This window comes from Dendropsophus ebraccatus, chromosome 5 (assembly GCF_027789765.1).
Source record: "Dendropsophus ebraccatus isolate aDenEbr1 chromosome 5, aDenEbr1.pat, whole genome shotgun sequence".
Taxonomy (NCBI): Eukaryota; Metazoa; Chordata; class Amphibia; order Anura; family Hylidae; genus Dendropsophus; species Dendropsophus ebraccatus.
The window spans coordinates 130,294,353-130,321,962 of record NC_091458.1 but is presented as its reverse complement, the minus strand read 5'-3'; the positions used below and the strand labels follow the sequence as shown (position 1 = coordinate 130,321,962).

General features: G+C 43.0%; 1 protein-coding gene across 1 annotated transcript in view; it reads right to left on the bottom strand.

The window, feature by feature from the left end:
• NCMAP (non-compact myelin associated protein) overlaps nt 1-26,130 on the bottom strand; it is a 51,902-nt gene extending 25,772 nt beyond the window's left edge. The window contains exon 1 of the mRNA XM_069971266.1: nt 25,828-26,130. The gene's annotated coding sequence lies outside the window, so the exon portion shown is untranslated. The remainder of the gene's footprint in view (nt 1-25,827) is intronic.
• Nucleotides 26,131-27,610: the final 1,480 nt, after the last annotated feature.

The following is a 27,610-nucleotide window of genomic DNA, read 5'->3' as shown; positions in this document are numbered from 1 at the left end:
GCCAAGCTTTGGGGGAGAAAGGACGCAGCTTAGATAGCTCTCCCCCGTGGTTCTACCTGGGCCCTGGCCCTCTGCCAGGTCCCCTCTACAAGTTGGTTCTTAGTCAGTACTCCACAGGGGTAGGACGCAGGACAGTCAGCTCGGACACCTTTCCTTCTTGAAGCACCAAACACGCTGTGTGATACACTGTTAAGCCCTTCAGGAGAGGACTAACCAGCAGATAACCTCAACCCACACCGAGGACTAGGAGACACTACAGTGCAGAACAGTATCCGCAAAAGAGCCAAAGAGCTAGGAACTGATCTGGGTGGAGCAAAGTTATGTAAAGTCGATGGACTCCATCTGGCAACGCAGGTGTACTTAGAAAATCCTAACCATTCCGCTCAACTCAGGTAACAGGGTCTGGGGCCTGTGTCACCCATCAGTACAGTTCAGCCAAAGCTAGTGGACACAAGGTCGTGTGAAAACTATAGGAAAGGTCAATACACAGTCACAGGTTGTTTCTTCTTCTTCTTCTACAAGTATTCTTCTATGCATTTCAACCTCCTGGCAGGGCACATTACTAATTGGGTTGAGACTCTCACGGCACCCTCCTCTCTACTACCTCAGTACAACCTTATCCACTCTACTTCATCCTACTCAGCACTTATCTCACAGATCTGATGGCTCTATGTACATGTATTTATTGGCTCTATGTACATGTATTTATTGGAACTGTATCAAGTGTGTTCAAGATTCATTGTATTACCTGCTGCACATTCACAAGTAGTAAACCAAGTCAACTTACCACCTGAGTCTGTGATTACTCGCTACCACCTGCACAGCATTTACACCATAACCTTGGGACATTTCCCCTTTCTGTGGGTGGCGGGTCCTACCAATATTTGGGAGGGTTACTATACCTTTCTGGACACCTGTGACATAATCCCAGAGGACCCTTCAGCAACCCGACAGGACACCGACCACATGGGAGAAGGGTAACCGGCCTTAGGCCTTATTCACACGTTCCGTAATTTACGGATCCGTATTTCCGTATCCGAGTTAGTGCACATTGAAGTCTATTGGGCTATTCACACGATCAGTAGCAGAAATGGATGAAAATCAATCCGTAAAAAAAAAAGGACATGTCCTAGTGCGGACCGGGTGCGGACCCATTTTTTTTTGCGGATCCTCTCATTGAAATCAATTGGTTACGGATTGTTTACGGATTGTAACATGTTGGCATCCGTATTTCCGCAAAAAAATCCGGATGAAGTGCATTGAAAAGCAATGAGTAGTAAAAAAATGGAATTACGGAAATACGGATGGAATACGGATGGAATACGGATGGAATACGGATGTCCAATCCGCAATTTCTCACGGGTTGTTTCAGGACCAGAAAAAAATACTGAACGTGTGCATAAGGCCTTATACTCTAAAAGCAGGCGTGCCATCACACCTGTGTGCCCACCAGGCTATGGCGTCACATGACAAAACCCTTAAGGTCCGGCTGTATCTCGGCCATCCACCACAAGTAGTGGCGTCACACTTCCACCTAGCAAGTGACCGGCCGTCCCACCGCTACAACATCATGCAGGGGCTCACCACAGGTGCACTCTAGAAATACAAATGTTGGTATCTATCCCTGCCTTTTGGTGGTACCCACTTCCTTAATAGAGTGGCCCCAACCACAATTGCAGTCCTTCCCTCATGCTAAGTGTAGGATAAAAAAAGACAAACCAGTGACAATCAGTGATAAACTTGGAAAATTATTTACATAAAAACACCATATATGTAAAAATGTATCGCAATAAATTAGAATATCATCGAAAAGTTATTTTTTTTCAGTAATTCAATTCAAAAAGTGAAACCCCTGTATTATATACATTTATTACAGAGTGAACTTTTTCTAGTGTTTATTTCTGTTAATGTTGAGGATTATGGCTTACAGCCAAGGAAATTCATTATCTCAGAAAATTAGAATATTATAAAAACCAACTGTAAAAAAATAAAAAAATTAACACAGACATGTTGGCCAAATGAAAAGTACGTACAGTATATGCACTCAATACTTGGTCAGGGCTTTTTGATATTCTAATTTATACTTTTTATTATTCTAATTTATTGAGATGCACTAACATATACAAAAAAACAATGGGCCACATGTATCATCCGGCGAACGGATGATTTGTGGCGGAAAGTGCCGATTTGCGTATTATTTTATACGCAAATGGCCGATTTGCGAATAAAATATTCGCAAATCAGCACTTTCCGCCGAGTACGCCAGGGGGCGGAAAGTAGGCGGGAAGTGGGCGGAACGGAGGGCGCGGACTCAGAGTCCGCGCGATTTATCATCCGTTCCGCCCAAATGTACGCCGAAAACCTACTCCAGTCCTCAGCTGGCGTAGGTGTTCGGCGGTGCGCACCGGCGCGCACAGGATTTATGTACAGGCAGTCCGCCTCTACATAAATCCCCGTACCGCCGGAGCTGCGGGGGCATTTTTAAGTCCGGCGTAAAAAACGCCGGACTTAATAAATGCCTCCCAATGTGTTTCTCCTGTCTAAGGGCACAGGTAAGCGGGAACCAGTTCATCTGGGTGTTGTATGAAAACGCAGACACCTAAATAAACCATTAGATATACTGTCTTAGGGTGCCTGCACACTACAGAATCCGCACGAAAAGCCAGTTGCGGATTCCGTCGCTCATCCCCGCTCACGGCGGCGCGCATTTCCGTCTGTGCCATAGACTTCATTCTAGGCACAGACGGATTCCGCCGTCCACCGAAAAGAATTGACATGTCTGTGCAGGGCCGTTTCTAGCACCGTGCAGGCCGGGCCACTGCACGGGGCGCTGACAGCCAGGGGGCGCCCTCCCTCACCACACAGCATCAGTGATGTTCTGCACAGGGCAGCAGGCTCGGACTTTGGAGCGCCCACACACACAGTACCTGGCTCCTGGGGGCTCCTTTGTGGCCTGTGACCAGAGGGAAGAGGATAGAGGATAGAGGAGGCAGCAGGGACTCCCTCACGTTTCCCCCTGTGGCTCTGCAGAGCATCCAGCACAGACAGCAGCTCCAGTCTGAGAACGTCTCCTCCCCCGACCCGGCCTGCACACAGCTGAGGAGAGTGTCTATGTAAGCGCTCCTGTCTGTCTGGAGGGGGAGAGGGGGGGGTCACTGTGGGGGATCAGCAGTGTTGGGGTGTATGTGAATGTGATTGTTGGGTGGGGGGCAGCTTCATACCCCACAGTCTATACTTTCTCATCTTCCCTCTAACTTTCATCCTTTCCCCATAGCTCTCAAGACTCTGCAGCTTCAGTAGGGAGGAGGGGGTGGGGGAGGGTTATTAGCATAGGACCTGTGCCTGGTGATTTAACCCTTCCTAGACTGCACCCAGCTACAAAAAACTACTCCACTATATTTGTGTGTAAAGAGTTCAATGTGCAAAGGTATGTGTGATATCCTATGTAATGTATAGTGTGCTGTGTGTGATATCCTGTTATGTATAGTGTGCTGTGTGTGATATCCTATGTAATGTATAGTGTGCTGTGTGTGATATCCTATGTAATGTATAGTGTGCTGTGTGTGTGATATCCTATGTAATGTATAGTGTGCTGTGTGTGTGATATCCTATGTTATGTATAGTGTGCTGTGTGTGTGTGATATCCTACGTAATGTATAGTGTGCTGTGTGTGATATCCTGTTATGTATAGTGTGCTGTGTGTGATATCCTATGTAATGTATAGTGTGCTGTGTGTGATATCCTATGTAATGTATAGTGTGCTGTGTGTGTGATATCCTATGTAATGTATAGTGTGCTGTGTGTGTGATATCCTATGTAATGTATAGTGTGCTGTGTGTGATATCCTATGTAATGTATAGTGTGCTGTGTGTGATATCCTATGTTATGTATAGTGTGCTGTGTGTGATATCCTGTTATGTATAGTGTGCTGTGTGTGATATCCTATGTAATGTATAGTGTGCTGTGTGTGATATCCTGTTATGTATAGTGTGCTGTGTGTGATATCCTATGTAATGTATAGTGTGCTGTGTGTGTGATATCCTATGTAATGTATAGTGTGCTGTGTGTGTGATATCCTATGTAATGTATAGTGTGCTGTGTGTGATATCCTATGTAATGTATAGTGTGCTGTGTGTGTGATATCCTATGTAATGTATAGTGTGCTGTGTGTGTGATATCCTATGTAATGTATAGTGTGCTGTGTGTGATATCCTGTTATGTATAGTGTGCTGTGTGTGATATCCTATGTAATGTATAGTGTGCTGTGTGTGTGATATCCTATGTAATGTATAGTGTGCTGTGTGTGATATCCTATGTAATGTATAGTGTGCTGTGTGTGATATCCTATGTAATGTATAGTGTGCTGTGTGTGTGATATCCTATGTAATATATAGTGTGCTGTGTGTGATATCCTATGTTATGTATAGTGTGCTGTGTGTGATATCCTGTTATGTATAGTGTGCTGTGTGTGATATCCTATGTAATGTAATGTATAGTGTGCTGTGTGTGATATCCTGTTATGTATAGTGTGCTGTGTGTGATATCCTATGTAATGTATAGTGTGCTGTGTGTGATATCCTATGTAATGTATAGTGTGCTGTGTGTGTGATATCCTATGTAATGTATAGTGTGCTGTGTGTGATATCCTATGTAATGTATAGTGTGCTGTGTGTGTGATATCCTATGTAATGTATAGTGTGCTGTGTGTGTGATATCCTATGTAATGTATAGTGTGCTGTGTGTGTGATATCCTATGTAATGTATAGTGTGCTGTGTGTGATATCCTGTTATGTATAGTGTGCTGTGTGTGATATCCTGTTATGTATAGTGTGCTGTGTGTGATATCCTGTTATGTATAGTGTGCTGTGTGTGATATCCTGTTATGTATAGTGTGCTGTGTGTGTGATATCCTATGTAATGTATAGTGTGCTGTGTGTGTGATATCCTATGTAATGTATAGTGTGCTGTGTGTGTGATATCCTATGTAATGTATAGTGTGCTGTGTGTGTGATATCCTATGTAATGTATAGTGTGCTGTGTGTGTGATATCCTATGTAATGTATAGTGTGCTGTGTGTGATATCCTGTTATGTATAGTGTGCTGTGTGTGATATCCTATGTAATGTATAGTGTGCTGTGTGTGATATCCTGTTATGTATAGTGTGCTGTGTGTGATATCCTATGTAATGTATAGTGTGCTGTGTGTGATATCCTATGTAATGTATAGTGTGCTGTGTGTGTGATATCCTATGTAATGTATAGTGTGCTGTGTGTGTGATATCCTATGTAATGTATAGTGTGCTGTGTGTGATATCCTGTTATGTATAGTGTGCTGTGTGTGATATCCTATGTTATGTATAGTGTGCTGTGTGTGATATCCTGTTATGTATAGTGTGCCGTGTGTGATATCCTATGTAATGTATAGTGTGCTGTGTGTGATATCCTATGTAATGTATAGTGTGCTGTGTGTGTGATATCCTATGTAATGTATAGTGTGCTGTGTGTGATATCCTGTTATGTATAGTGTGCTGTGTGTGATATCCTGTTATGTATAGTGTGCTGTGTGTGTGATATCCTGTTATGTATAGTGTGCTGTGTGTGATATCCTATGTAATGTATAGTGTGCTGTGTGTGTGATATCCTATGTTATGTATAGTGTGCTGTGTGTGTGATATCCTATGTAATGTATAGTGTGCTGTGTGTGTGATATCCTATGTAATGTATAGTGTGCTGTGTGTGATATCCTATGTTATGTATAGTGTGCTGTGTGTGATATCCTGTTATGTATAGTGTGCTGTGTGTGATATCCTATGTAATGTATAGTGTGCTGTGTGTGTGATATCCTATGTAATGTATAGTGTGCTGTGTGTGTGATATCCTATGTAATGTATAGTGTGCTGTGTGTGATATCCTATGTAATGTATAGTGTGCTGTGTGTGACATCCTGTTATGTATAGTGTGCTGTTTGTGTTCTATGTATGTGTGATGTCCATACTGTGTAGTATACAAGTATAGTGTGTGTATGTGTTTGTGTGTGTATATATAATTGTATGTAAATACATATCTATTGATCTGTCTGTATATACACTAGAGATGAGACAACTTAGGGTAGCTTCACACATACCGGATTCGCAGCAGATCTCACGCTGCGAGTTTGGAAGTGTGATTTGCAATGGGGTTACATACCCACAACTGGCAGCATGAAATCCGATGCGAATGCGGTAAGTGTGAAGCTACCCTTACAGTAAGGTCCAGAACCAGACCCGCATGGTGCAGCTGTTGATAACGCAGCCTGGAAAAGAAAAAAGATACAGCTACACCATCTGATTCTGGTTCAGGTTCAAACTTACCAAGGGTTTATAAGGGCACATCCACACATACCGCATTTGCAGTAAATTTCACGCTGGGAGTATCACAGTGAAATCTGCTGCTATACTGATTTCTATTACAGTCTATGGCGCTCCATTCTTCCATTCTTCCATTCCTGAGGCGGATTTTCATTCCTCTGGAAGAATGTATAGTGCCATAGACTTGTAAAGGAAATCATTAACTTAGATTTTCCCGATAATGCTACTAGCGGTGCCCGGAAGATGGCAAAATGCTTCCTTACCCTGTGTTCTATGTCTTCTGTAGAAATGTAGGTGCTGAAACGGTCTAATATTTTGGCGCATGAAACAAGCAGAGAGCCGGGAACTAGTCATCTGGGCTGTGACTAGTCATGGCTCTCTGCCTGTCCGTGAGCTCTGCAGGATGACTGACAGGAAAAGAGGTCGGTTACAAGCCTCTTTTCCTGTCAGTCATATCAGAACGCATCCTTTTTTTTTAACGTACACAAAAATTCAGTCTACTGTGTTTTTGTGTATGTTAAAAAAACAGAAGTCAATGGAAAAACAGATCAGAACGAATGCACACGAGCATCCATTTTTCCATACATTTTTTTATCCGTTTTTTGGAAAAACATCGCAAAAAAGTAGTGTGAACCCAGCCTTAGTAAATTCAGAGGGGCCTGCTCCGGAACAAATGCGCCTCCAACTACAACACCTGCAAACACTACAACTCCCAGCATGTACTGAAAGTCCACAGCCCTCAGAATATACTGGAAGTTGAAGTAAAAATGAACAGACACCTCAAGGTGTTGTCATCTCACAAGCTATAACTTCCAGCATACCCTGAGAGCTTCATAAGTGTAAGGCATTCTGAGAGTTGTAGTTGTTATTTAATGAAGCTGTGGTGTCTCTTCTCACTGGTTCCTTCTGTAGGTGTCCCCCAGTATCAGCCCGCCCAGGAGTCCAGGACACATGTTCCATATAGGGGCGCTCTGCAGTGTGTGTCCCACCCAGACCTCGCACCTCACTCAGCAGTGATTTATAGCGGCCCCCCCATTAATAGGAGGTGGGGGGGGCGCTTTTCTCAAGAGTCGCCCTGTTGCCAAAATGGCCTAGAAACTGCCCTGTGTCTGTGCCTAGAATGGAGTCTATGGCACAAACGGAGATGCACGCCGCCGCGAGCGAGGATGATCGACGAAATCTGCAACGGGTTTTCTGTACGGATTCCGTAGTGTGCATGCACCCTTAGGCTGGGTTCACACTACGTATATTTCAGTCAGTATTGTGGTCCTCATATTGCAACCAAAACCAGGAGTGGATTAAAAACACAGAAAGGATCTGTTCACACAATGTTGTAATTGAGTGGATGGCCGCCATTTAATGGCAAATATTTGCTGTTATTTTAGAACAACGGCTGTTATATTGAAATAATGGCCGTTATTTACTGTTATATGGCGGCCATCCACTCACTCCACTCCACTAGTATGAACATAGCCTTTCAAGTGTGAACCCAGCCTTAAAAGGAAAATGATTGGTATAGAAGATGAAAGCTGATATGTACCTACAAATTATAATATCTCATAGAAGCTTGAGTGTTAACAGTGAACTATATAAAGATACATTAGCTAGAAGTACATTTAAGGCCCTATTACACCAAGCGTTTATTGGCCATATTTGGACGATAATCGCTCGGTGTAATAGCCAGTGTCAAAAGGCAACGATCAGCCGACATGCATGAGGTCGGCTTCTCCTTGTCTTTTCTACATGTTGGGGAGAAAAACGATAACGATGGCCTGCTGGCCTTCACTTCACTGTGTACTAGGAGCAGCAGACACCGCTATCTCCTATGGGCTCCCCATAGTCGTCAGACTTTCAAGATGTTAAAAGACAACGATCAGCCGACATCTTGAACCTCAGCTGATCGTTGCCTCTTATTACACAAAGCGATTATTGTCTGTAATGGCCGATAATCTCTTTGTGTAATAGGCCCTTTAGGTACAATTGTGGCTGCTGTTGGTTTGGCTATTGTTCTCTAAATAAATACGGCATGTTCAAGTAATGGGAATTGTTCTCAGTGGGATTGATACACATTTAAGGCTGGCCTGGAATATTATCCTTCCATCATTGTGTGGTACCCTGTCTAATGTGTACCTTCTCATAGACAACAGTTGACTTGGTTGTGTTCATGGCACAAACACAGCTCATGGCACAAGTTTCAAGGGTGTGCACATTGCTATGGACTATATTCATACATGTTATTACACTCCAGAATGAAGGGTGAGTTCAACACAAAGGTATATAGAGTCCTCAGTAGAAAGGATCTTTAGAGAACCACTAGAACTATGCACTATAGTTAATGGAAGCATTGCCTTTAAAAGAGCAGCTATTATCATTGGAATATAATAAGTCTGTTTATGTTACTTGAGGTTCCCAGAACTGGAGATACAGTATGTGAGATAAGGTAAAGATCATAGACTTCCTACCACTCAGCTACCTTTCCCCAGTATGAACATAACAGGGAACAATACACTTAAGTGAATGCAGATAAGAAACTTTTTTTTATCTATTGATTATTAGCTAAGCAGCATGAACTGATTTCAATAAAAGAATAAAGCCCCTATTACGTGGGGCAACAGAGAGGAGCCAACGAGGTCTGTCAGTGCTCCTCATTCCCTGGGGGGGTGAGTACAGGGGAGGTGCGGGGGGGGGGGGGGGGCTGCCCGGGTGATCGTTAGATCATCCGAGCAGCCCATAGCAGTTAGCAGCAGTCTGCTGCCACCGCTCCTATTCCACAGAGCGATGGCAGCAGATCGCTGCTTTATTAGTCGTTTGTCTTTCAACATGTTGAAAGAGAAACAACAGCAACGATCAGCCGACATCGTTCATGTCGGCTGATTGTTGCCTTCTATTACACAGGGCGATTATCAGCCGTAACGGCCAATATCGGCCGCATATGGCCGATAATCGTTCCGTGTAATCGGACCTTAACTTAGTGGAGAGGTTTGGACTCATAAACCAGCTAAAAAAGCAAAAAAAAAATACCCAATTATAAGTAAGTCATTAGTGATTATCCCTTTAACCCCTTTAATTTAATGGCATGAACCTGTAACCTAAAACTACATATCCAACTAAAAACTATGACAATGCTGCTGCAGGGGGCGCTCATACTACAGAATTTGAGCGGAGTTCCACCTGTCCCATTCTTTTAATAGATTATCTCATGCGCACCTCACCATCCTCCACAAGAATTGACAAGCTGAAATTCAGCTTAGAATCTGAAGGGTGAAATGTGGCTAAGATGGCAAATCCTCAATTCACAAGAAAGAACTTTAAGGAATCATGATGGAAGGATTGCCCTTCCCTTTAGTTAGATTGCCAACCTGTAACCTAAAACCATAATAAACTGCACATGGTACTAGATATATAATGGCAATATGAAACCATTAACAGACACAGTAATAAATACATCATTAAACAGGTAATGGTTCAAGCAGTTGTAGAATAGTAATTAAAACAGGGAAATGTTGCCTCCAGTTGTTTTTGTAACAGAGAAAGAGAAAGGTAAAAGATATGACAGCAAGTTACAACTGTTCAGCGGATAGTTATTAAGGCTATGTTCACACTATGTATATGTCCGGCCGCATATTTTCCGCGGACGGACATATACATATGAAACTCCGGCCGCTACTTTACGCAAGTTGCGGCTGGATACATACGGACCGCAAACTTACGCCCGTAGTGTACTTACGCTTCCTGAGCGCTCTTCGTAGCGATCTGACAGCGGTCTTTTACTTGGAAATCTTCGCCTAGCCCCGGACACCCCACAGAACCTTTTGGATCGGCACAAAAAGCTTTCAAAATGAAGAAATCACCACTACGTATAGGACCGCATGTAACGCTACGGGCGTAAGTTATGGCATTTCTGTCCCGAAACAATGGTCTGGTTCATTTTTTACGGCGCCGCATACGATCCGGGCGTAAGTTCGTACGTAGTGTGAACTGTGCGGCCGTAGATCGTATACTTTACATTGTACGCAAACTACGTAAGTTTCCGGCCGCTTATTCACGGAACGCGCTACGGCCGGAAACTTACGTAGTGTGAACCCAGCCATAAAGGTGTATGGGCACCACTGCTTACAGGGGCCCGGATTGCTATCATGATGACAGAAATCTCGCTCTGAACTGGGTTTACCTCTCAAGAGCAGAAATCTCCTGCAATTAACAGGCTTAGTAGTGCAAGCCGTTAGATAGACACTTCCATTACGGAGCTGGGGCTTAGCATTAGCCTGTAAAATGGTTAACATTACCTCGCACATTATTACACCAGTACCCACTGCCACAGCGTTACTGGGAGGAGTCAGTTACCATTAGTCCTGGAGCATCAAAAAATAATGCTCAAGATCTAGGGTGTTAACAGGCTGGTAGTATTAGACTGGGAAGGGCCAAAGTAAATGGCGGCAGTGATTAAACTGTACATATTTTAATTAAAAATTCTGGTACTGTTGGTGCATACAATAAACACATTTACATTATTTTCTGTAGGAAAACACTGCTCGGTTCTCAAACAGCCTTCCGGAAGGCTTTGTGCTCATGAACAGAGGAATGAGTGTATAGATCAACAGTGTTACTTTCAGCTGTTTGCTACTGGGTTCCTCAAAATGAGAAAGGATAATTGTCCGGTGGAATAGGGCCCTTAGAGTTGTGCTGTTTGACTGCCACCTTATATCTTTAAAGACCTTAACTAGTGTTTCCCAACTAAAAGCCCTATTACACGGCCGATGGTGAGGAGCAAGCAAGCGCCAACCTTTCAGATCAGTGCTCGCTTGCTCCTCGTTCCCCGCTCACTGACGGCGCTATTACATGCACCAACAGCGAGCGGGTCAGAGCTGGGGGGCCACGGGGAGATGCGGGAGGTGCCCCCCCGGATGAACTTTAAATTGTCCGTAGGAGATAGAGGCAGTCTGCTGCAGCTACTCCTATTACTCGAAGCAGGGGCCAGCAGACTGTCGCTATCGTTAAAAAAAAATGTCAACTTATCGCTGCCTTTTAACAGCAGCTATTACACAAAGCGATTATCGGCCATTATGGTTGCTTGGTGTAATAGGGCCTCAAGGGTTACCAGGAACTCTTTAGTAGGAATTCAACCTGCCCAAATGGTCAACAAAAACAACCCAAACACCGTGCTGAATAATTATCAAAATTTTTTTTATCTGTATCTATACCGTTATTCTGTGAGATAGGAAGAGGACGAGAAGTTCCTTTGGCAATGGTAAATTAATGACCTAAACATCTACATCTACATCTACAACACCTTCCAAACAAAGTCGAAACACCTTCCAAGATTGTACATCAATAATAGACTGGCAAGGGTTCAACTTCAAGCACCCTTACCAATTAGTTGTGGCACTCGAGAGAGGACAGCAACCTTTTCAATGGTTACATGTGCTCCGTAACTGCAATTGCTGTACTTTATGTAGCAGTAGTGCAAGATACTACAGCGTTGTCACTGTTCAAACCTGTTTCCCTGCTGAATTCCACCCTTACCTGGTGCTCTTTCCATGTATTATGTCTCCTACAGTACGGGCTGTATTACACGGCCAGATAGTCTATGTAAGTAAGCACCAATCTGCTAGATCGGCGCTCGCTTACATAGCCTATACAGCTTGACGATCATGCAGCAAGGGCTGTATATATATATATATATATATATATATATATATAATCATAAGCGATGTCTGTGCAGCCCTTGCTGCATATATAAAAAATAATAAATCAATACTTATCCACTCTCCACACCGCTGGTATGCCCTGAAGTTTCTGAAACATCTCTGAAGTGATAAGTAGAGATGAGCGAACCGGCTGAGGTTCACGTTAATATGAACCTGAACTCTCGGCTTCTGATTCCCTCATCTCTAGTGATAAGCCACTCAGCCAATCATTGGCCCAGACAGGACAGAGCCGCGGCCATTGATTGGCTGAGCAGTCTGTCACTGAAGAGTGCAGGGGCGATATCTGTCCGAATTGGCCCTACCTTAACAAGTAACCTCCTAAAGAAAAACTGTTTAAAACTTCAAAAGCTATCATTTAAGTATTTCAAGTAATATAAAGGGATATTATAACTCTCAATAAAGTGCTACACTTAACCACAGGGATTACATCTGCACCTATGCCTAACGGACGTGTGCTGGGATCCAGGGAGGCCCTATACCACTCCGAGCCCCATGTTAAGTAACGCAATGGAGCTGCAATACCTGACCTTGCAAGCAACACCTAGCACCCCTGGGTCATCAGATTTCTATATGAGACACTGAATCGTGTACTTAATATGTCAGAATACATGTGACATTAGAAGGAATGTGTGTGTGTCAGAATATTGGCACCAACCCTGGTTCATGGGTTATTAAGAAAGGGCTTAACGGAAAGCGGGAGTGGTTTTGTCTAACTGGGTGTGACTTAAATGTGCAAAAATGTGCATGTAAAGGTGTCCCTGGTTAACTTACTGTACAGACTGAGCCACTGGTAACAACCTGGTGGAGCTGTAGACTGTGGAGATTAAGTGTAAACTAAGATTTTATTTCCGCCATTGTGTTTTCATCCACATTAAAGGGGTTATCCAGCGAAAATATTTTTCTTTCGCATCAAATAGTGTCAGAAAGTTATATAGATTTGTAATTTACTTCTATTTAACAATTCTCAAGTCTTCCCATACTTATGAGCTGCTGTATGTCCTGCAGGAAATTGTGTTTTCTTTTCAGTTTGACACAGTGCTCTCTGCTGCCATCTCTGTCCAAGACAGGAACTGTCCAGAGCAGGAGAGGTTTTCTATGGGGATTTTCTGCTGCTCTGGACAGTTCCTGTCTTGGACAGAGATGGCAGCAGAGAGCACTGTGTCAGAGTGAAAAGACTGAATTTCCTTCAGGATATGCAGCAGCTAATAAGTATAGGAAGACTGGAGATATTTAAAAAGAAGTAAATTACAAATCTATATAACTTTCTGAAACCAGTTGATTTGAAAGAAAAAGATTTTCGCTGGACAACCCCTTTAACATCTTGACTTTAATGGTTGTTACAACAGTATTTCAGTACTGCAGCAATCTGCACCTTGTGTATACAGTAACATTAATGTCCCCATATTCATATAACATGATGGTGGTGGAGATGAGTTTCACCTTTGTGAAAAGTGATCTGCATTATCGCTGTATACTTCCCATTTGTTGGTTGAACTCAGCACAAAATCCACCTAGGTTAATGATTCATAATCATCAGCCTGAATTTGCAGTGCTTAGCGGTAATGACTCCTGGCAGATATCTGAGATATGGAAAGATATTGCGCTTGCATATTAACTTGTCACCTTCATTCCAGCCAATGGAACTGAACTGTAAAATATTTTTATTCGATAACGTGTTAGTGGTTGGGAGGAAAACATACTGTAGGTTAGACAATCGGCAACTAAGAGGCAGCTAATCTGATAACTACATAATTGTTCCTTCTTGCTTCATCTCAAGAATGGAGTTATTTAGAAAGACGTGGAGCATTTTCTGATGGTGTCCAGTAACTTGTATTTCTGGATTCAGACATAATATCTCTGGCTAAGACAGGAACTGTCCAGAGCAGGAGAGGTTTTCTATGGGGATTCATAGAAAACCGAGACAGAGTTCCTGTCTCGGCCAGAGATGTCAGCAGAGAGCACTGTGTCAGACTGAAAATAAAACATTTCCTGCAGGACATATAACAGCTAATAAGTATGGGAAGACTTGAGATTTTAAAGGGAACCTGTCACCGGGGACGCGGGCACAGAGCCCTCCCGACCCCCCCGATGCAGCCCCCGGATACTTACCCCTTCCGACGAGTCTCGTTCCTGGAGCCAGTCCCGGGACGAAGATATCAGCGCCCGAAGCCGTGCACACGCCGCTGAGATGAGTCTGATGACCATAAAAAATGACTGGAGCCGTCATTCTCTATGGGCGTCGGACTCATCTCAGCGGCGCACTTCCCCGGTGACAGGATCCCTTTAAATAGAAGTAAATTACAAATCTATACAACTTTCTGACACCAGTTGATTTGAAAGAAAAATATTTTCACTGGATAACCCCTTTAAAGCCAGGATCAAACCCATGCAAGACCTCTGGTCCAAACATTAACACCTTCATGCACTAAGGTGTTTCTGTCATCAAATGTTTTTTACTAGTTTTTTATTTTACCGCAAAAATTTCTCAAAAATTTTATCACAAATTGTGCAAATTTGCATCAAATTAGCCCTAATTAAATGCATACTCCTGCCCCCTCTCGTCGAAGATATCAGCATGGACAGGCAGATGTAGGAAGAGAGGTGCTAGAGACTGAGAGCAGAGAAGGTAGGACCTTTCCTGTTCTCCGGATATCCCCTTTAAATAAATGAAATGTGACATGGTTCCCTGAGTCATCATTGTGCAAGATAAAAGAATTTGACACCTGACAAAGAGGTTGCCCAACATGTTACAAAGTATCTGTATGATTATGCAATCTTTACTCGGTGTGAAAACCATTAACCTAGTGCAAGGGAAGGGACATCTCCTAGTCATAGCAGCTCTTGTATACTGTTTTTATGGAATTGCGCCATAATCCTGGTATGATACGAGACAATGAAAGAAAGCTATTGGCGCATAACCTTTTAATTTATGTGTACAGGTGCTGCATTGCAGTCCATACACAACCTAGTATAGGGGGAATGTGAACCAAAGGTTGATGTATTGTATTTGATTAGGTCTGATGCATTTTGCTAAATTGAAACATAAATTCAATCTTATTTTGGTAATATTGTACTGTGTGTGAACATAGATTCAGGCTATGTTCCCACTTCGGGAACTTATCTGGGAAGGCAGCTGTCTTGCCCTCGTGAATCTGGATTACAAACTGTTTGCAAAAATCTTGTCCAACAGACTCCCACTTGTTCTTCCCCAGGTGATGTCTGAATCTCAAAGGGGTTTCCTGCGGAACAGACATCCTATCAAAAATATCTGCAGTCACCATTGAGGCCTTGAACGGCCACAACCCACCATCTATCTTACTGAACCTTGACGCGAATAAAGCTTTTGATTAAGTATCATGGCCATTTTTTTATACGAAAATCTTTTGGACAGGGGGTTTGTCACCTATTCTGTAAATTTAGTCATGAGCAGGCCGATACCACACTAACAAATTATGGGAAAATATACCAGGCATTTTCTGGGGAACCCATCAGGGCCTCCAGAAAATGTCTGGTATATTTTTCCCCTTCGAAGGCATCTCCATGTACCATTGGGCGCCTCCATAGCGAAAGTCTTAGCCTTTGCCGATGACGTATTGCTAGTCATCACCGACCCCAAAAGGAAATTGAGGAATTAGGGGCACTGTCTGGATTTTTTATCAACTTAGACAAACTTTTGTGGTCTGTGGTCACATGGCAAACCAATGCCATCACATATTTGGGGGTCAGCACCCCGAGACTGTCATCTACCTTCCACAGACCCAATATAGACTGGTACATTTCCCGCCTGGAGCTCATTCTGCTTACTTGGTCCAAACTCTGACTTCATCATCAGCGTGGTACCTGTGTTGTTATGCAGATGACCAAGTGATGGACTGTTGGTCAAAAAAATGACCACAAAAAAAATGTGACTGTCCTACATACCTCACATGTCTTCTTGACACAGCAGACATAATAAGGAATAATCAGGAATATTTGAGAGAAATTGTCTCTTTTTCACAGTTCTTAAATGTAATTTTTACTATTAATGTCATGCAAAAAATTCTTTAATAACGTAACGCCTGGAGTAGTGGATCCACTGGACCGTCACTAGCGATGGCACTAACCTCACCAGGGAGCGGAGTCTAAGGGGCCGCTGGTTTTCACCAGAGCCCGCCGCAAAGCGGGACGGACTTGCTGCGGCAGGCGACCCCCAGGTCGCTACCCCTGGCTTGGTTGCTAGTGACGGCAGGCAAGGCGTGGCAGAAGCAGTAGGCAGGAGATGGTGCTGGCAGAGGCCTGTAGGCGGAACGGCGGGTGACAGGCGGAACACAGGAGCAATAGTGTAACAGAGGAGCAGGAACCAGGAACAAGGACTAGGGACCAGGTAGCGGACAGGAATCAGGAACAACAGGGAGCTGGGCCAAACGCTATGGGAAGCATGTAGAGGCTCCAACACCTGGAAGGGGGCAGGGCTGGAACTATATAGAGGAGTGATTAACATTCAGCCAATTAGGAGCGCACTGCCCCTTTAAATCCGAGACAGCCGGAGCGCGCGCGCCCAAGGAGGTGGGGACGCGCGCTCCGGCCGGCACAGCGACGGACAGGAGCGCGGTGAGGTGAGGCGCCCCCCGGGGCCGAAGCAACAGCAGCGCCGGGTCCCTGCATATGGACACCGGCTGCTGCAGAAGTGGGAGAGAGGGTGCGGCGGCGGTCCAGAGCACGGGACGCCGCCATTGCCCTAACAAATAAACACATTAAAAATGTAATTTTATCTCAGACAACCCCTTTAAGGTTTAAAACAATCTGAATAACTTTCTGACACCAGAATTTTTTTTGGTGTGAATATTTCTGAATAACCTGTAGTCTCTATTTGCACCATGCTTTGCCAGTATTTGCTGTATCTGCTTTATTCATACTGTAAAAACAAATCAGGGGAAAGTTTTAAATGAATAAAGTGTAGCCGAAATATTCTGAAATGAATAAATTGCTGAGTAATAAGACTCAGTAGCACAGCTATCCTAATACTATAACACTCCGGCACTCGCAGCCGTCAGCGCTGTAATTAGTGATGAAAAATTCTGCATTAAAAGCTAATTAAAAGAATGATGTGTCCACATGTTTCATTACGTCTGTGGCGTCTGCAGGGCAGATGAGACCCATTAGGGGATTTGTTTGCTTTTTTCTAAACACCATGATCATAATTAACTGGATATAAGTGGAAATTGTTAAAAAGATAATTATAGGATATTGCTGATTTTAAAATAATGGGTTATTAACTACGTGGTGTATTGCCTACATATAAAAGTTTTTTTTGTTTGGTTTTTTTTTTGCCCTTTTCTTATCACTAAATAGTTTTAACATGTTGTACTATGTACAGAAACATAGGTGTGGATTATTTAAGATTGGCATTATAGTTATATATAGTAATATAGTTAAATAGTAAAAAAAAAAAGTTACTACTATATAAAAAGTTATTACTATATATAATATAGCTGAATAATAAAAAAATAAAAAAGTTGGAGTAAATTGTACCAATTACACTGCATCAGTTTCTCCATATCCTAAAGTAAAAACATGAAATCTTTGTCTAATATTGTTGGACGTTGTTGTATGGACCTGGTAAAGAGGAGAAATCCTTCTCATACTGAATTATTTGTGCTTTACAATCACGTGGTTCATCAAGTTTAACCTATAACCCTACTGTGCAAACAAAGAAAACCTTTGACTGAACCCTGGAAGTTTTTATAGAACTGTAAGAATATTTTTTTCTGGGTCATTGTTATAGTGCTATAAGCAGCCATAGATTTGTACCAAATTGTCTGGTTTTTTTTTGTATTTAGTATCAAAGGAGCACTACAGAGAAAAAAAATCAAATAAACTGGTGTCAGAAAGTTATACAGATTTGCCAATTATTTCTATAAAAAAAATATTGTCCAGTACTTGTCCTGCAGGAAGTCGTGTATTGTTTCCAGTCTGACACAGTGCTCTCTGCTGCCACCTCTGTCCATGTCAGATACTGTGCAGAACAGGAGAGATTTTCTATGAGGATTTGCTGCACAGACAGGGGTGGTAGCTGATAGCATTGTCAGAGTAGATAGAATACAACATTTTCTGCAGGACATACAGCAGCAGATAAATACTGAACACTTAAGATTTCTAAATAAAAGCAATATACATATCTAGATAACTTTCTGACACTAGTTGATTTAAAAACCATTTTATTTGTCCGGAGTACCCCTTTAATAAAACAGTCAATTAATTTTAGACCATGTGTTAGGCTAGGACCCAGAGACACAGGACAAGTGAAGCCCTAACACTGGCACCCGCCTCACTGTCCCTTCCTCTTGGAGTGATCGGCTCCTGGACAGGCCAGCCCCAACCTGCAGACTGGTACTACGCTGATATAAGTCTAACACAAAGACAGGGACAAGACAATACAAACATAATAATCGCTGAGTCCACTAGCCGGGTTGGTATCTAGCGGTCGTTGCAGTACAGAATCAGAAGTCAGGGGAATAGTAGGAAAGTCAAGCCAGGATCAGGAAACCAGGATAATTACAATCAGGATACTATGCTAGCTTAGTCACACTCTAAAAAGGCTCTATTGCAGGCAAGGAGGATGATAAGGGGGGTAGTTTTTTGGAGGCCAGGTGTGATTGGGGCAGAGACTCCATTCCCCAGACTATACTATTACAGAGCCGACTGGCGGTGCCAGCCGCCAGTCAGCATTTCACAATACACAACACCTGAGCCGATCGGCCGGGGGTGGTGCAGCCCCGGCCACGCCAATAACTATAGACGCTTGCTGCCGTGCCCCTAGCAATTGGCCGGGCTGGTCATCAGGGATGCCAGCGGCACGCTCCGGTTGCCAAGGATACTGTCGGCACTTGCAGGAGGCCGATTGCAACCTCCGGCTGTGCTGACCCCATGGCTCCTCCCAATAAACTATGCTTACTTTTCCTATTTTTAGCAGCTGTGATGCAAAAATCATCATTTTGGCAGGTGATGATTTAGTAAGAACAGACAGAAATACATTGATAAATTAACCTTTTCAACTCTTTCTATAGCAATCATCTGCAGAATGCTTTCTAGGTGGCTGCTAACAGTTCAGTATGCAGGGTAGAAAGCCATATTACTTTATCTAGTGTCGTTTAATGGCCGATCAAAGTACATTTTGTTTTATGACCAAGCAGAAATCTAGCTCATAATATAACACTCCTAAACCAACATCTGCATGTAGAAACCTCGGACACACATCAGTTTCTGACTTACTTTCAGGCTAAATATTGCTTAGTTTGTAAACTCCGCATGAGGCTTAAGTTACTTTAAGAATGCCATTTATAGACCAGAAAGCTGTCAGCTGGCAATGATTTTGGATTTCTTCTAAACCCATAGATCCTTTCCATTTTTCTCTGTATCCTCACTTGGCAACATGTTTTTCATTACGTGGGACAAATAGGGGGGGAGGGGGGAGTCAAATGTGGGAAAATAACTTGTATAGCAAGAGATAAGAAAGTGATTGGTTTGATACTCTTGAAAACCACTTCCCCCATTAAAAAAAAAATCCTTTGAGAAACATGGAGCTTTCTCCTAGGGGAGATTCACTGACCCCAAAGACGTTAAATTGACAGTGTTCTAGATTTTTTCCTGGAAGGCCATTTTATTTGTAATAAAAAGTCTTCATAAAAATACAGATGATCTATCCTGTGGGGCTCATCAACAGATGACTAGGGCCTCCCTTTAGTATAGTCCTGAATATGAGTTCTCAGAATTGGAATAGTAGATATACAAATGGGAATATTCGAAATGTCAGATTTGTACATCTCTTAAATGTGGTGGCTCATTCCCATAAAGGGAGTTAAATCTCATCTAAATTTACATGTACTATTAGTTACATCGCTATGGGCTTTTTACATGAACAGACCGGCGTGGGGATGCTGGTGGCGCACCACCCGGTTATTGCGCTCGTCGTCAGGTCTATTCCCAAGCAAGGGACAGGCTCTCCGGCCCCCAGTGTATTGAACCCCCCTTCTCTCTGTGAAACAGCTCTATTGATTCTAAAGGAGGAGGGGAGATTGTCAAACTGGGGGCCGGTGGTGCTCGGGAATAGACCAACGACAAGTGCAGGAACCGGGTGGTGGGTGAAAAAATGGTCTGCACCACTGGTGATGATTTCTAGCAGTGTAGCAGAGTAGCAGCTAAATGGTAGGAAGTTTTTAATAAAATATATTGAGAAAGTTTCTTCCTTTTGCTTTCAGAAAACAAATCAACAATAAATAAAAAAAAGAGTGTCAAGGGTGTCCATGGCATTTAAGGCATTAACACCAGGAAGTAAAAGACTTATTACAGTTATTACATAATCATTTTCTGTTCACCATTGGCTATGTTACAACTTCAGGCCACAGAATGGGGATGGGGCAAACAGGAGTAAGAACGGGACACATCGGTGCTGAGCTGTATGAGCTCCACATCGCTATGTCTCCCTCCGAGGTCACACATTTGTAAGGAGATAATCCACAAGCCCTGGAGATGTGTGTGTCCTCAGAGGGAGGCATAGAAGGAGTAAAAACATACTTACAAGCAGGGGCGTAGCTAGGATTCATGGGGCTCCATAGCAAAAAAACTGAATGGGGCCCCCCTCCCCTACACACTAATATATATATACATACTGTACATATATATACTCGGTGATGTAGCCAAAAAAAAATTCTCTTGTGGTCAGAGACAGAATCCTATGGTTATATACATAGGTGCAGGAGCAGACTACCTTTTGCTTAACCCCTTATTTTCTGCAGTGTGTAAGTAACCCAATGTTCTCTTACATGCTGCAACACAAAAAAAGGTTAATACAGAAGACAATTAGCTCTCTCCTTCACTACTCCTGCTCTGATAACCCCTGACCTCTGCAGGAGCTCAGAGAACAGAGGTTATCAGAGTAGTCAGGCAGAGAGCTAATTGTTTTCTGTATTAACCCTTTTTTTGTTTTGCAGCATGTAAGAGAACACTGGGTCGCTTACACACTGCAGTACATAAGGGGTTAAGCAAAAGGACACAGGAGGCTCTTATCTTCCCTGGGCCCCCTCCCTCCAGGGGGCCCATAGCAACCGCCTTCCCTGCCTCTATGGTAGCTACGCCACTGCTTTCAAGCTCGCAAGGATCCTGACCACCTTGTGTTGGCTAGAGAGCAGAAAGCAGAGATCGGTGGTCGGTAACCCACACATTGAGCTGTCAATTATTCGGCCAATGAAGAGGGCCAAAATACTTAAGTAAGCAAAAATTGCTTACTTTTGCATTATCTATAACCTGGCAAAAGTTTAGGTGATAAGAATACCCCTTTTAGTACGTTCATGTCTGTTCATAATATTCAAAGGAATGTGTAATAAAAAATTACCTATTGTTTTCATAAAGTAATTTTCACTCTGACCTCTAAGAAGGTGATGCGTCCTGTTCTGTAGAGATTACTTCTCAGCAGTCATATTGTTATCACAGTGAGGAGATAGCCTTGGGACCCCCTCTAGGCTCCAGGAGTGCTGACTCATAACGACCCTTCTAATGGACCGGCCACTCAGCCAGTAAGTGACTGAGGCAGGACGCCGCTCCAGTCACTGATTGGATGAGCGGCCAGTCCGTCAGCCGGGACAGGCCTTTCCCCCAAGTCGTGCCGTCATGACAACTCGGGGGAAATTGCTTACCAGCAGGGGTCCCGGGGCTAGTCCTGCTGCTTACCATGGGCACGAGGACAGGTAAGTTCCTACTTGTAATCAATTTCCCCTTGCCCCTGACTTCTGCCCCACCGGACTTTTCCTTTAAAGGTGTCGTCATCATACCCGCCATGGATCCTGTATAAACAGCAGCCATGACACCACGGTGAACAGAGCAAGATCCAAATGGCTACATGGGTATAACATCTGATGCCCCATACAATATAAAGATAACTAATTGTTGACTAACATATGAGCAAACGTCTAACATACAATGGTTTTGCACTTTACTACTCATGAGTACTAGTCCTGAGACCATAGATATTTACTTTAGGTCAGCCTTATCAACAGGATGTCATGGCTACATATTTATTAAAGGTAAAAATCCATTAGCGTATCTTAAAGGGAATCTGGCAGCTGTAATTCCCATTTTACAAAGTATGAATAATGCTGATAGCGATTACTGAAGCCCCAAGCAGGGTCAGGTATAGGAGAAGGTGTTGCTGCACTTCAGAAGCTAAGGATCACCTCTTTGGCTCTTTGTACTATAGAATAAAAGCATGTTTCTACATTCTGGAAGCACAGATGGATAAATAAAGGGTACGACGATGTGTCTCCTTGTCCTAACAGCATCTAACAGTATCAGCAGTTTGGAACATGAATTACAGCTGACAGATTCCCGTTAAGTTCCTAAAGCGAGTCTGTACCCACAATCTGTCCCCCCCAAAGTGCTTATACTTTTGTATAGCTGCTTTTCATCCAAGATCTGTCCTGGGGTCCGAATTCCCGCCAATTTGTTAAGGAAATTCGCAAAAAAACTAAATGGCGGCCACACATGCTGTCTAGAGCATCACTGGGTGGGAGAAAGGGATTAACCATAATCCCTGGCGCCCGTCCAATCAGCTGCAGGCCCCTCTGTGATGTCAGCACCTCCCCCTCTATATAAGGAGGTTTGGTAACGGAGGTGGCCAGTCCACTGTGTGTGGAGGAGAGAGCAGGATGGCAGCAGACAGTTACAGCAGAGCAGGGAGAGACTAACAGAGAGATATAGGGACAGAGAGGAGAGGAGAGGTGAAATTGGATGACTGACTGGCTGATTGACATTTTTTTTAAATTGTGATTTTCCAATTTCTGACGCTTTTACAACAACTTGCTTTAACAAATTCTCCTGTACTCTTCTGTAATAGTCCCACTATTGTAGCTACTATAGTTTTTGGCCGTTTTAATGAAATTTGTTAAGATTCAATTTGCGAATCTTGCCGAGCTTGACCGAAAATTCACGAAGCTTGCGAAACAAATTTCTGGTTGCTTCGCTCATCTCTAATCATGATCATTATTAGCGGCCGTCTATGTCATGGGTCTCCAAACTGTGGCCCTCCAGCTGTTGTGAAACTACAACTCCCATCATGCCTGGACAGCTTAAAGGGGTATTCCCCCCCCAAATTATTTTTGCATTAATATGTTGCCCACCCGTAGCTTTTCATCTTTCCAATATCAATGTACTAAGGATTCTGCACAGTTTTGCTGTTATCCAGCTGCATTCACCCCCATGGATTGCATAGAATCATCAGACCTCAGTCCACACGCTACCTGCTCCTGGCCCCGACCCTATCACCAGTGGCACCCGACCCCCCGATCACCAAGTGGCACCCCCCCTTCGTGATTAGCCATGGGGCACCACCTTCACCCGCGGCACTCACCATCTCAGCTCTGCTACACCTTTACCCCAACTTAGCTCTGCTACTCGGTCAGTGTCAACTCAGCTTTGCTACACCGTCATCCCCAACTCAGCTCTGCTACACCGTCATCCCCAACTCAGCTCTGCTACACCGTCATCCCCAACTCAGCTCTGCTACACCGTCATCCCCAACTCAGCTCTGCTACACCGTCATTTCAACTCAGCGCTGCTACACCATCATCCCCAACTCAGCTCTGCTACACCGTCACTTCTAACTCAGCTCTGCTACACCGTCACCGCCAACTCAGCTCTGCTACATTGTCATCCCCAACTCAGCTCTGCTACACCGTCACTTCCAACTCAGCTCTGCTACACTGTCATCATCTCCTTCATTGTCTCAGCTCTGCTACATTGTCATCCCCAACTCAGCTCTGCTACACCGTCACTTCCAACTCAGCTCTGCTACACTGTCATCATCTCCTTCATTGTCTCAGCTCTGCTACTTCACCATCATCAGGCAGAAGCATTGCATGATGGGAAATGTAGTTTCCTATCTTGGATATAGATCGGCTTTTAGAAAAACTTGTAACCGGAACGGCAGCAGCTAGAAAGATGAAGACGGCTCAAAATACTCAGAGGGACTTGGTGAGTAAGACTGGCTAGGTTTGGGGGCATTTCATTTTTTTAGCTCTTGGGGGGAATACCCCTTTAAGCTTTGGATTTGGCTGTCCAGGCATGATGGGAAATGTAGTTTTGCAACAGCTGGAGGGCCACAGTTTGGAGACCCATGGGGACATAGCTTACAGGTGAAAACGTTTCTATTATAGGTTTTATTTCCGTTTTCACTTTCCTGACATTTTTTACTGTAGCAGGGATAGCTCTCTAAGTATATATACTGGCTGCTAAATAGATCACCCATATAAGATTACATTCAGTTAGAAGACAGCTATGATAATAATGATGTTTGCACAATATTGTCCTTGGATGAAAGGCATTGTGGTTTTACAATGCGGCCAGTGATACAGCATTTTATTAGCTATTACTTCCATGTAAATCAAACCTATAAACCACTATTTGTCTAGACATTATACATAGGTTATCCTGCTGGATGAATTACATTATTATGATTTGTTATACTCATTAGAAAGCTGTACTCACACGCTCTATGTGTCATACTCTCCATTGTGGCGTGGTATTTTTGACAAACCCATTCATACAATGCAGCATGAAACTGCAATTTCTCAGGCATATAGATAGAGTCTAATTCCACCATATTTTAAAGAAAAACATTTCTTTCAAATCAACTGGTACCAAAACCTGTCAGAAATTTGTAATTTACTTGTTTAAAAAAATCTCAAGTCTTTCAGTACTTATCAGCTGCTATATGTCCTGCAGGAAGTTGTATTCTCTCCAGTCTGACACAGTGCTCTCTGCTGCCACCTCTGTCCATGTCAAGAACTGTCCAAAGCAGTAGCAAATTCCCATAGAAAACCTTTCCTGCTCCCTAGACTGAGAAGAATACCACTTCCTGCAGGACATACATCAGCTGCTAAGTACTGGAAGACTTGATATTTTTTAATCAAAGTAAATTACAGATCTCTGGCACCAGTTCATCAGAAAGAAACTTTTTTTTTTAGGTGAACTACCCCTTTAACACATAAAGAATCACTCGGATATAAGCACTAAACTGATGTCACCGGCTTAACAAGCATTCTCTGTTACAAGTAGTTCTAAGACTGTAAGAAAACAACAGGAAAGCCTGTTTTGGCGTGACCATATTTATTAATACATGACTTTAGGCATGATTATTTAGATGTGATAATGGTGCCGGAATACTCTCTTCTGGGTAGACCTGGGCCAGTCAGACCATAGATGTAGCATTTTTTTTCCTTATACATGAATTACAAGGCAATTAAAAAAAATATATAATAATTTTGGTTAGCTAAAATTATATATATATATATATATATATATATATATATATAAAAATTTTTTTTTTTTTTTATACATTCAGTTGATTACAAAAATTTGATCACATACCACCAATGATCAGTTGCTGTTTTTTTTTTTATTTTTATGATAGACCAACATTTTATTCTGTATTAATAAGATCTTGCGGTAACCTCACGGGCATATTTCAAGGAATTATTTCACCCATACAGTAGTCTCTATGGGAGTAACCATTAAACCTTTTATCCGAGATTCCAAGTTTCTATAGAACAACCTCATGTGGAACTGTCTGACTCTGTAACAAGGAAGTTTTTGCTGTCCTGCTACAAAGTCTATCTAAAAAAAAGTAGAAGTTGGAGGCTTAAACATTAAGAACCAGATACAGATTATCGCTCACTTCATACTAAATAAAAGCGTAAAAGCCATAGAAAAAGCGACAAAAAGGAAAGGAATGGTATGGCTTACCTGTGCTTACAGCTAGAATGTGGGTAGATTTCCTCACTCCTCCAAACCTAGGCAAGATCTCTGCTCTGCTTACACTGAACACCTCTTCTTCCTCTTCACCATGATGATTCCCTGTGTGTTTGGTGTTTGAGTTTCAGTATAGAATCAGACAAAATGTATTTCCTATCCACCAGAGTTAGTTCAACGCCATATTGAAACTACAAACGCGATCCTGTTTTTCTGGCTCAACCACTCCTTGTTCAGGTGTACTGTGACTTTTTTTGTTCTTTATTAATCTCTCTCCTCCTTCTTCACTCCTGTCCAGTGTGTATTCTGTAAATCAGTAGCTGCAGACAGACGGCTGATTCTACTCCCACCTCCCTCTGGGTAATTGCCATCAACCACAGACCCACCCCATGCTTCTTACAGTATATCGCTGCTAAACTGATGAATTTTACAAAAAAAAAAATTTTTTAATTATGCCGCACTCGGTAGACGAGAGTTCGGACACAAATAGCCCGAGTGAAGTAGAATAGGTGAGCGCATAAATTGCTCCTTTGTTTCCAGCAGACTGTGATCTTTGTGGCATTTTTAATTCAGCAGAATTCCAGACTGGAGGTCGAACAAGCGACTCTCCTGTTTCTGAATTAAAAATAGAAACAGACTTATAGGAATCATAGATGTAGGATTTAAAGGGGTATTCCGGAGAGTAACGATTAAAAAAATAAAAAAAAAAGAAAAGAAGGAAGAAAGAAAAAAAAAGATACAATGTTTTCATAAAATTATATTACTTTGTGCTATATTTTTTTTTTAGAATAAATTTATATATTCTTTTATCTACTATTATATATTGATTAGTAAGGACCTCTCTGCTGCCACCAACATTCAGGTTGGGAACTGCAGGGCTGTACTTGGACCATGCTCTCCTGCTCTGATCAAGAGCTGCCACCGACACAGCACTGCGGATACAGAGCCCCCCACTGTATATATTTTTTAGAATATACAGCACAGAACAGGCGAGTTTGGACCTGAAAAGAGGTGACAGCACCCCAAAGCCCCCCCCCTCCTGACCTAAGGCAGGGGCGTAGCTAGGATTCATGGGGACCCATAGCAAAAAACTGTATGGGGCCCCCCTCCCCTACACAATAATATATATATATATATATATATATATACTCGGTGATGTGGCCAAAAAAAAAATTCTCTTGTGGCCAGAGGCAGAATCCCATGGTTATATACATAGGTGCAGAAGCAGACTACCTTTTGCTTAACCCTTTATTTACTGCAGTGTGTAAGTGGCCCAGTGTTCTCTTACATGCTGCAACACAAAAAAGGGTTAATACAGAAGACAATTAGCTCTCTTCTTCCTACTCCTGCACTGATAACCCCTGACCTCTGCAGGAACTCTAAAAACAGAGGACAGAGGTTATCAGAGTAGTCAGGCAGAGAGCTAATTGTCTTCTGTATTAGCCCTTTTTTTGTTTTGCACCATGTTCGAGAACACTGGGTCACTTACACACTGCAGTAAATAAGGGGTTAAGCAAAAAGACACAGGAGGCTCTTATCTTCCCTGGGCCCCCTCCCTCCACGGGCCCCATAGCAACCGCCTTCCCTGCCTCTATGGTAGCTACGCCACTGCTTAAAGGGACACTCTGCTGAAACATAACATATGTTGCTGCCCATGGTGAGACTAATAATTCAGTCTCCTTCCCCCAGTTCGAGCTGCTGCTTTCTGCTTAGGACTAGAGATGAGCAAACCGGGTTGGGTTCGAGTCGATCCGAACCCGAACGTTTGGCATTTGAT